This window comes from Cryptomeria japonica, chromosome 7, assembly GCF_030272615.1.
Source record: "Cryptomeria japonica chromosome 7, Sugi_1.0, whole genome shotgun sequence".
NCBI classification, from domain to species: domain Eukaryota; kingdom Viridiplantae; phylum Streptophyta; class Pinopsida; order Cupressales; family Cupressaceae; genus Cryptomeria; species Cryptomeria japonica.
Genome location: NC_081411.1, coordinates 263325800 through 263336132, shown reverse-complemented (window position 1 = coordinate 263336132; position 10333 = coordinate 263325800).

Here is a 10333-nt window from a genome sequence, read left to right as displayed (position 1 = left end):
GCCTTGGATCGTCGTTTACGGACATGGGGATACCCTATGGTTAACAAAAAAAATTCTATAGGTAAATATAAAAAATATATAATATATTTACTATAAAAATATAAATTTATTTAGAAAGATAGAATATAATTGTTTTAAATTTTTAAAATATTTTTGGAAAAATACCTTGAGTATATTTTAATGTGAATTAAAAAATCTAATGTGAATTGTAATAGTAAATCTAATCTCCTATTAATGGGATCGAGCAGGATGATTTGTAGAAGGATGCGTGAAACAAGATAAAATGGATGCATCTATAGGAAGGATGGGTGATAGTGAATTTTGATGGGGTTTCACTAGGGAGCACATGGCCATTGGGAGTAGGGTGTGCAGTTAGAGATTGAGAGGGGAACTTAAAATCATTTGAATCTCAAATATTGTTGGAAGGAACCAACAATGAAGCAAAGATTCAATCAAGATGGCTCGCCTTGAGAGCAGGGAGAAAACTTGGTTTTAAAAGAATACATTTAAAATAAGTTTGAATGTCATTAAATAGAAAAGACCTCCCGATTAGAAATTAAATAAATATGTAGAGCCAATATGGTAGTTAGTGGATGAATATGAAGATATTTGAATATCCCATATTTATTAGGAAGGTAAATTTATGGTGGACCAATTGGCACATTAGGTTGTTGATAGGTTGGAGGATCGTGGAATGATTATGTAGGATGTATGACACATTTATGTGAAGGAAAAATGTAGAGAGGGTCATTGGAATGAATTGCCATTAATGTAGAGTGAAAGTTGAATGTGTTGAAAGAATAGGGGAAAATTGCGATGGGGCAATTTGCATTGGAAGATGGGATTAAGAGGTGTAATTGTGAAAAATTAGGGTTTCCACCATAGAAAGATGAAAACCATTGATTTTTGCTTCGTGACCTGTTACATTCAAAAGAGGGTTGAATCCAATAGATTTAGTCACACACCAGCAATGATAAGGACTGAAATTATTGATTGGATTCAAGGGGTGGATTTGTTTGCCCTCTTTTGTGAGTTGAATTGTTGAAATTAGGGTAAAGTGTTGAAAATGAAGATAAAAACATGAAAACAACAAGCTACAGATGCAAGATTAAGACACACACTTGAATTTGATAATTATAAGTAAATTCATATATGTTCCCAAAAAGAGCTCCCAAAATGTTGGGGCCGTGGTGCCCGTCGCTCTGGTCCTCCGAACTTTTCGCACACCAAAGGGGTTGATTCATCTCTGCAAATAATGTCGATTCTGAAGATCACAACTCTATACATGTTTCATGTACACATAAAGAAAGGGAAATAGGTTAAGAATAGGGGCTTGCCTAAGCCAAACCCCAATTTTGGAATTAACCATGAAATAGAGATAAAACACAATTGAATTGCTATAATTGAAGATTCTCCTTTTGAGGGAGATGTTGAATAATGATTGAAAACCAAATGATATATCTCTTTGTGAAGTTTTGTTTGTCTCCACACGAGATTAGGGTTTGATGAAGTCTTTAACAAAATAGGATGTAGATCTCCACTTCAATGCTTGAATCTTGACTTTGTTGTTGCTCCAAGGATTGAAGGAAGACCGATTACTTGCTCAATTACTTGAATGCTTGATGTTGAATTGAATCTCATGTGTATGCATGTTATGCCCGTATATCCAAATGAGAGGGGAAAGCTTCCTTTTATACTTGGCCATCGAAAAACTTGCTAATTTTCTGACATGAGACGACATGGAGCTGGGTTTCTCACTCAAATTTGAAATAGAAAAAAAGGTTTTAAAAGGGGCCCAATTAGGGAGGAGAAAAGTGTGGCGCCCTAGTCCTACCCCAGTTTAGGGCTAGGACAAGGTGCCTAGTTGGTGTAAAAATAAAAAATACATTCATACTGGAGTGATATGAGCATAATCAAGTCTCAATCAGGCCTAGGAGCACAAAGGCTAAGGTAGGGACCCAAATGCAGTCAAATTTGTACAGGGGTACAATTTTAGGATGCTACATTTAGCCCTCACTTTAGCGGGAGTATGAAGTCAATCCTCTCGGTAAAGTACAAGGGTTCACATTGAAAAACTTTCACCAAGTCACCAAGACGGCAAGATACACCAAGCCCCAGTGGACTTTAGGATCTTACAAATTCGATGACAAGATAAAAGGGACATCATGAGAGAAAGAGAAAGAAAGAACCATGACTACTAGACTAGTAAGGTTCTCTTACTATGAATCATGAAAATAAAAAATGCTAAAATTACAAAACAAAAGATTAAGTTCGCTAAGTAACTTAAGTATCAAGATATGCAAAAGAGAAAGATCACTGAGCAAAGTCTATGCCCCCATGCCAAAGTGATTGTGTATGCCTCATTGGGAACAATTGATTTAAGGTAGGATACGTCCAAAAAGACAAGCATATTATCACAATAATATGCCACCAAGAAAGGACAAATTAAAGGATAATGATCACAAGACAAAAAACACGGTGTGGTCTTGCTTAACTCTAGGGTCAGTATGATTTTTATGATAAATAATGTATATCATGTATATATGTATGCATAGAATTATCCTCATCCCCCAAAGAAAGCAAAACCACCATGGAAGAAGGATACATGTGTCTTTTGAGTCAACATGGAAGATACCAAAAGAGATCTCAATACTTTGCATCATCCTCAAGTAGACAACACTAGGGACAACAAATAGAAGAATTTGAGAGACAAATAAAAGAAGGTCACAAACAAGCAAGAGAGGAGAGAGATCGAATCTACAACATGAATGAAGCTAATCAAGCAAGTCATCTTCCTCCTCATCTCACTGAACATTGTTTTAGGATGATAGACTTATAAAGCACTGAGAGGGGGGGTGAATCAATGATAGCAAAAACAATACCACTTTAATCACAAACCGGTAACAACAATTAACCAGTTTACTTAAAACTATGCATGCAATCCAAAATGTTATTAAAGCATCCACAACAAGTAAAACATCCACCATAACACAAGCATTTATACATGGAAAACCCAACTGGGAAAAACTATGGTGAGATGGGACTCACAAGTTAACTATCTATAGTAATAGATAACTGACCAATTAAGGTCTACAAAGTGCTCTACTAGGAGTGAATCCTGTTAAAGATCCCAATGTCTTGTTAGAAGCTATATCCAGTTAAAAGTAGTAACCTGTTAGGAGTAACCTCAATAGAGGATTTCAAAACCCAAACTAATGGATCACTTGGTTAGAGGATTTGTACAATAAAGCTTTTTAGAGCTTACCTGGTTAGGGAATTTGACTATTGTAGTGATTAGAAAACAATAGGTGGTGTGATCTAGAAATAACACATCTTGTTGGTATAGATCCTCTTCTGCTCACTCAATACTGCATCACCAACATACTCTGCAACTCCTTCAATAAATCGCATCAACTTATCACTTGTATCTTCACATTCCTAAAAATAGTTCATCACAATGTCATTTTATAGTCATTAGATTTCATGTCGGCTCAGGAACCTTATCACAATTTCTTAGGTGCAGTGTATCTGGACAATCTTTCATAACACATCACAGATTACCGCCAAATTTGTCGATTAGGAATAAATCATCACGACCAGTGATAACTCATCACACAATCAGTGAAACCGGTTGGAACACCGATACTGGTTAAGAGTTAACCTCTTCCAACTCATAGACCAATTGTCCTCCATTCATTTCCTTGTTGATCTCCACAGTATCTCCAAACTGGTGTCAGTGAAAATGACCAAAACCAGTGTTATTCCTGCATATACTGGTTGTCTACATATACTGGTTAGACACCTTCAAACTGGTTGGACTTCTCTATACAAATGATATGGGTTTGCAATACTAAGACTTAGGAGTAGTACCGGTTCACCTTGACTAAGATGACTATTACAAAGTGAACATATGTGTGTGTATATGTGCCATCAATGACAACACATAAAGTCATCCATTACAAAAATCATCATCAAGCCAACAATCTCCCCCTTAACAGTAAAGTTCAACTCCCCCTTAACAGTACATACAAAATTTTCATAACACACATATTTCTACTCCCCCTTTGACAACAATGCCAAATTGAAAAGTAAAATACATATATATTATATCAAAATTTGCATCAAAAACTACTTATATATAAATATAAGAGTTTTTCAAGGAGTGTTCACTACAATTTTTAAAAAAATGTCACTAAAAATAACCTTCATCTGAGTAAAATCATTATCCCATGTTTCCAATAATGTTTTAGTGATCTCAGTAGTTGTCATAACTTGTGCATCAAATTCTTCCATTACATCCACTGTGCTCATTTCTGAGGTCGACAAAACCGCTTCTGCATCCTTGTATGCCCGGTGTAAGATGTCCACTTTAGGTCTCAACTGGTTCTTTAGTTCTTTCAAGGATCTGAGTCTCTTAGCCTATTCACAATCATAAACATCCAACCAATGTTGCAAAACATCAACTGATTTGCCAAAATCCAAGGTTGAGTCCTGTAATGGTATGTAACCATTACATATCTTCTCCAGTTCCTTTTTTGTCTCTTCTTGCCTCTTCTTCAAATCAGAATAGAAAAATGAAACGTTAGATGTATAGGCCAAAATCCTTCCTCCAGTTTCAACAACTGTTCTCAAAAGATCTTTATTTATAGATAAAGCAATCTTCCCTTTATCAATATATGTCATTAGTTTCTCTCCCTCTTCTTTCTGTAGTTCTTTTCAGCTAAGGTTGAATATCCACACTAGGTTCATTGACTGGTGCTTCAGCTACTTTCTGTGTATCAGTAATGACTGGTTGCTATATATAGATTCCTTGACTGGTTCAATGATATTACCAATTATGTCCATAGTGTCCTAGATTTCATCAGTATCATTTATAAAGAAAATAACCAATGGAGAAGTTGTGTCATCCTTATTCGTAATAGGATAAACAACATCCAGTGTAATAATTTCTTCTTCATCTAGCTCTGATGGAGCTCTAGTCTTTGTTTGAGACTTCAATTGCTCATGCATCCTTTGAATGTATTGAGCTATCTAGTGAGTATCATCTTCAACAGATTGAACCTTTCTAGCCAATAACTTCAATCTTCTTGACTCGGAATGAAATTGTCCTTTGAAATTATCAAGCAATGCTAATAATTCATCTCTAGATAACTCAAAAAAATATTGAATGAAGACTGTCAATAATTTCTTGATCTTTTTCTACAACCACTTTCCATTTATTTACAAGAATAGAATACAAAGAATTAGAAATTTCCTTTTCAATATCCCGAGGCAACCGATTGTATTGACACAAATGGTTGATTACCTCTTGAACAATTTGTTGTTTCTGACCATCATCAAATGAATCAAAATAATCTTTCACATTATCAAACCTTTTCCTCCCCAATGTTTTTAGAGTCCTCTCAAAATTAGTCACAGGCTTGTATGATATAACATTAATAGGATTAATTTGCTTTGATATGTCTCCTACTGGTTTGGCTTTCTTACCAGTCACTTTCATCTTCTTAGGTCCCTCTTCAGTGTCAGTATCTTTAGATTCTTCTTGAAGAATGAGTTGTCTACCTCTCTTCTTCGTTTGCAGTCTTCTTCTTTGCATATACTTTGGGTGCAAGTTCCTTTTTGACTTGAATACTTCTTGTCACCCTTATACCGATGGTCACTGAAGGTGCTTGCTCAATTTTCTTATTTTTCTCTTTGGCACTACTGGGTTGAGCAGGTGTAATTCATTCCTAGTAAGTTCCCAGTCTTTTCTTCTTCTTATCCTTAGGAGATGCCAAAAGGTTGTTGGCATAACCGATTAATAAGTCATAGTTGACTTCGTAACTCATTTCTTCCATCTCTTCTTCCCTGGGTTCAACGACCTCCATAAGACAAAAGTCAGTGGTAACAATGAAACAAATGTCTTTTTCAAAGTGTTTCACCACTTCATCTGATAGTCTTAACCTCATGGTCATCTTCTTTTGAAACTCATTAAAATATCTATTCATGGCAACATGAAATATGTTCTTGACAACCTTAAAACTATTCTTAATTTGGGTTGTAACTGGTGTGTCCTTTGACCATTGAATGTCACCAATTCCTGGTAACAAATTCTGAAAGCAAAAGAATAGACCAATCAACAATTGACCATACTTGAAATTTTGACTATTGTCACTCTTTATTGATTTTAAGTTCAACATCAATTGGCTTCTCATTGCCTCGCATGTCATAATCTACATTCTCTTCTATCATTCTGTAGGTTGCATGCACAACAATAGATGGCACACTATTCATCTTGCTGGAATGGAATATCCAATAGCCAATCACCATAGTTGCATATCTGACTATTGGATCTTTAATGTTGTTGACCGAAATCGCATGACCGTCGGTGGTGGTTTGAGTCAGTGCAATCACAATATCCTTTGAAATTGTTCTCAAATTTGGTACTTCACTAGTTTGCTAGAAACCAGTCACTACATGAATTGCTTCCTTTGTGATTGTGTGCGACCTGTCAAGATACATATTCTCTCCATGCACATGACTAAGGATTATCCTAACATGCTCTTCTTCAAAATCTTCAAGAAAATATGCCGCATTATGAAAACCCTTTTCATAAACCCTAATGTACTCGGGTTTGATTTTTCTGCTCTTATCACACAAAGATTTGAGTTGTGAATAGATAGACAGTGATCCTAGATCCTCAACTTTAAAGTCTATATAGCTAGATAAATCACCTTTGATCATAACACCATCAAGAACTTGAGACAATGCATTATATGATTCTAATTAGTCTGATTCCATAGATTCCATAGCTTCAGCAGTAATTATAAGTCTCTCTACTTGTGCGGATGATGATGCCATCCTAGATAATCTTGATTTGAGAGAGATTAACAAGAGAATACCTTATTCCCTTTGCGTTGACAGGGTTTGCGGTTGATCTCTCGAATGCACACCCATTCTGCCTTCTCTTATCTTCGAATCCAATTTAGCTTTTGATCCGCAACATAAATCCGTTCTCAATTAGTTAACAATTATCTTCTTTTCTCTGTAGGTGCTCAAAAATTCTTCTTTGAATGCAATTAGGGTAAAAATAACTTAGTAAAACTTTCTTTTATAAACCTACCCATTGCATTAATTGCACAACCGATAGGGTAACAAACCCTAATATATCGCTTAACAAACTCACTTATACTGATAGGTATATAACCGGTTGGTAATCCTTTTAGAAAACCAATAGACAATGATATCAATAATTCTCATAAAAAAACTCAAAATGCAAAACTCTCTTACCATACACTCTTCAAGGGGTCCGAAAGTAGATTTACCGCTATGCTCCCTTTAGGCTTGTTAAAAAGCTTAGTTCACTGGTGCATGATCTCCACACTAGGTGAAGGGTTAGGTTATTGTGCGGGCTTGTCCTCACTCTTCTTCTTCCAAATTTTGTTCATCTCTACTCTGGTATCTTCAACATCAACCTTCTACTTACCTTTCTGATCTTTAGAGTAGTTAACCGGTTTGTTCTTCCTGGTTCTACAGAACTTTGCCATAGGTCTCGGTTTGTGACAATGATAGCATGCCATCCCAGATGCTCTCCAAGGTCCTGCATTACCTCTTCTAGTTCTCCTTTTGTAGTTCGTAGCCACATGTCCATAATTATTGCAAATGGTGCAAATTACATTTGTTATCTTTTCCATTTCATATGGATTGAACCAGTTGATAGGGTTTTTGCCAGTTCATGTTTCTCCAGTTGTCATAGGTACTTCTCTAGTCACTATTAGGTCTTGGATTCATGTGAGGTGCCGGATTGTTTGCTCCATATCAACATTCACCTAATCTATGTCCATACATGTTGCATGTGTAACAATGACCTTCAAATCTTCTAGACACATATCTAGCATTAGCATTATAGCTTGTCTTCTCATTAGGTCTGCTTCTACACACATTAGCAGTATGTCTAGGTTTGTGACAGATAAAACAAATAGGTTTGAAAACCTTCTTATTGGTAGGATTTTTAGCCTTAGGAGCAGTTTTACCTTCATGCATGTTGCTCTTGGTACCAGAAGATTCTCCTTTCTCAAATGTATTGAAACCAAGTCCAGATGTGTCACCTTTCATTCTTTGAGATTGGATTTGCTCATCCAGCACAAAAGAACTCTTATTGAACTTTTCAAGCCTTCCATTAGCCTCAGTAAGCTCTTTGGTAAGATCTTCATCGTGCTTAGTCAGAGTCTTTCTTAGAGAGATTGCCATTTCAAGATCTAACTATAAGTCTTCCTTCTCCTCATGCCAATGTTCATGCAAAAATGCATTCTCATGTTTGATCTTAGAAATCTCATGATCTCTTCCTTTGATTAGGTCTTCAGCTACCCTCCTTGCTTCAAGTTCTTGGCTCGTACAGATTGTTAGGGCTTCAAGTTCTCTTCTCATATTTAGCTTTTCACCATTCAGTTTTTCCACTTCTTCAGCCAATGCATCAATGTTGGCCTCATCTAAAGAACTATTGTCAGAGATCTCCAATAGTTCTTCAGATGAGGCCAACATTGGAGATCTCTGACAATAGTTCATTCACGCACTATTGGATTCAAGCACTCTATCCATCTCTCTATAGCTCATATCCCCCATGATAGCTTTAGGGTTTCCTTCCAAGTGATTAGGCCTTAAGAAAGTTAGGCTCTTATACCAATTGATAGACTTATAAAGCACTGAGAGGGGGGGGGGGTTTGAATCAGTGATAGCAAAAACAATACCACTTTAATCACAAATCGGTAAAAGCAATTAACCAGTTTACTTAAAATTATGCATGCAATCCAAAATGATATTAAAGCATCCACAAAAGTAAAACATCCACCATAACACAAACGTTTATACGTGGAAAACCCAATTGGAAAAAACCACGGTGAGATGGGACTCACAAGTTAACTATCTGCAGTAATAGGTAACTGATTGGTTAAGGTCTACAAAGTTCTATGCTAGGAGAAAATCCTAGTAAAGATCCCAATGCCCTGTTAGGAGATATACCCTGTTAAAGGTAGTACCCTATTAGGAGTAACCTCAGTAGAGGATTAAAAAACCCAAACTACTGGATCACCTGGTTAGAGGATTTGTACAATAAAGCTTGTTAGAGCTTACCTGGTTAGGGGATTTGACTGTTGTAGTGATTAGAAAACAACAGGTGGTGTGATCTAGAAATAGCACATCTTGATGGTATAGATCCTCTTCTGCTCACTCAATACTGCATCACCAACATACTTTGCAACTCCTTCAATAAATCACATCAACTTATCACTTGTATCTTCGCATTCCTAAAAATAGTTCATCACAATGTCATTTTATAAACATTAGATTTCATGTCGGCTCAGGAACCTTATCATAATTTCCTAGGTGTAGTGTATTTGGATAATCTTTCATCACACATCACAGATCACTGCCAAATCTATCGGTTAGAAATAAATCATCACTACTGGTGATAACTCATCACACAATCAGTGAAACTAGTTGGAACACTGATATCGGTTAAGAGTTAACCTCTTCCAACTCATAGATCGATTGTCCTCCATTCGCTTCCTTGTTGATCTCCACAGTATCTCCAAACTGGTGTCCGTGAAAATGACTAAAACCAATGTCATTCTTGCATATACCGGTTGTCTACATATATCAGTTAGACACCTTCAAACCGATTGGACTTCTCTATACAAATGATGTCGGTTTGCAATACTAAGACTTAGGAGTAGTACCTGTTCGTCTTGACTAAAATGACTATTACAAAGTGAACATATGTGTGTGTATATGTGCCATCAATGACAACACATAAATTTATCCATTACAAAACAAAAATCATCATCAAGCCAACACAGGAAGGTAGACAATATGCAAGAGGAGCAACATCGAGAACAATAGATGGAGCTATCACAAGTTCCAAACAAGGACCATGCTCTAATGATGAGTCACTTTGTTTGTTAATAGGAGCTAGGATTAATGCTTTTGAAAATTGTTTAGATAAACCATTGTCAACATCAACATATTCATATTCATAATCTGAAACATTAGCATCAGCATTTTCATCATGAACAACATTCTCATCTATTTCTTCATCAAGATTAACAAAAATAGGAGCACTAATAGGAATAGAACTTGAACCATCATTTGCCTCAATCATTTTACATCTTGGAGATTTAGGTTGAACCTCTTGGGTAGGAGAAGGTTGAGAAAATGTTATTATGTCAATAGTTGGTGTCTTCGGGGAGGAAATGGTTTGAGAAGCAAGTTCACGAGCTCTAGCATGACGTCTCTATCGGTGTTTTCTCGCACAATGGTTTCTTTTAGTTTTAGTTGAAGGTTGTGAAGGTTTAGGTTC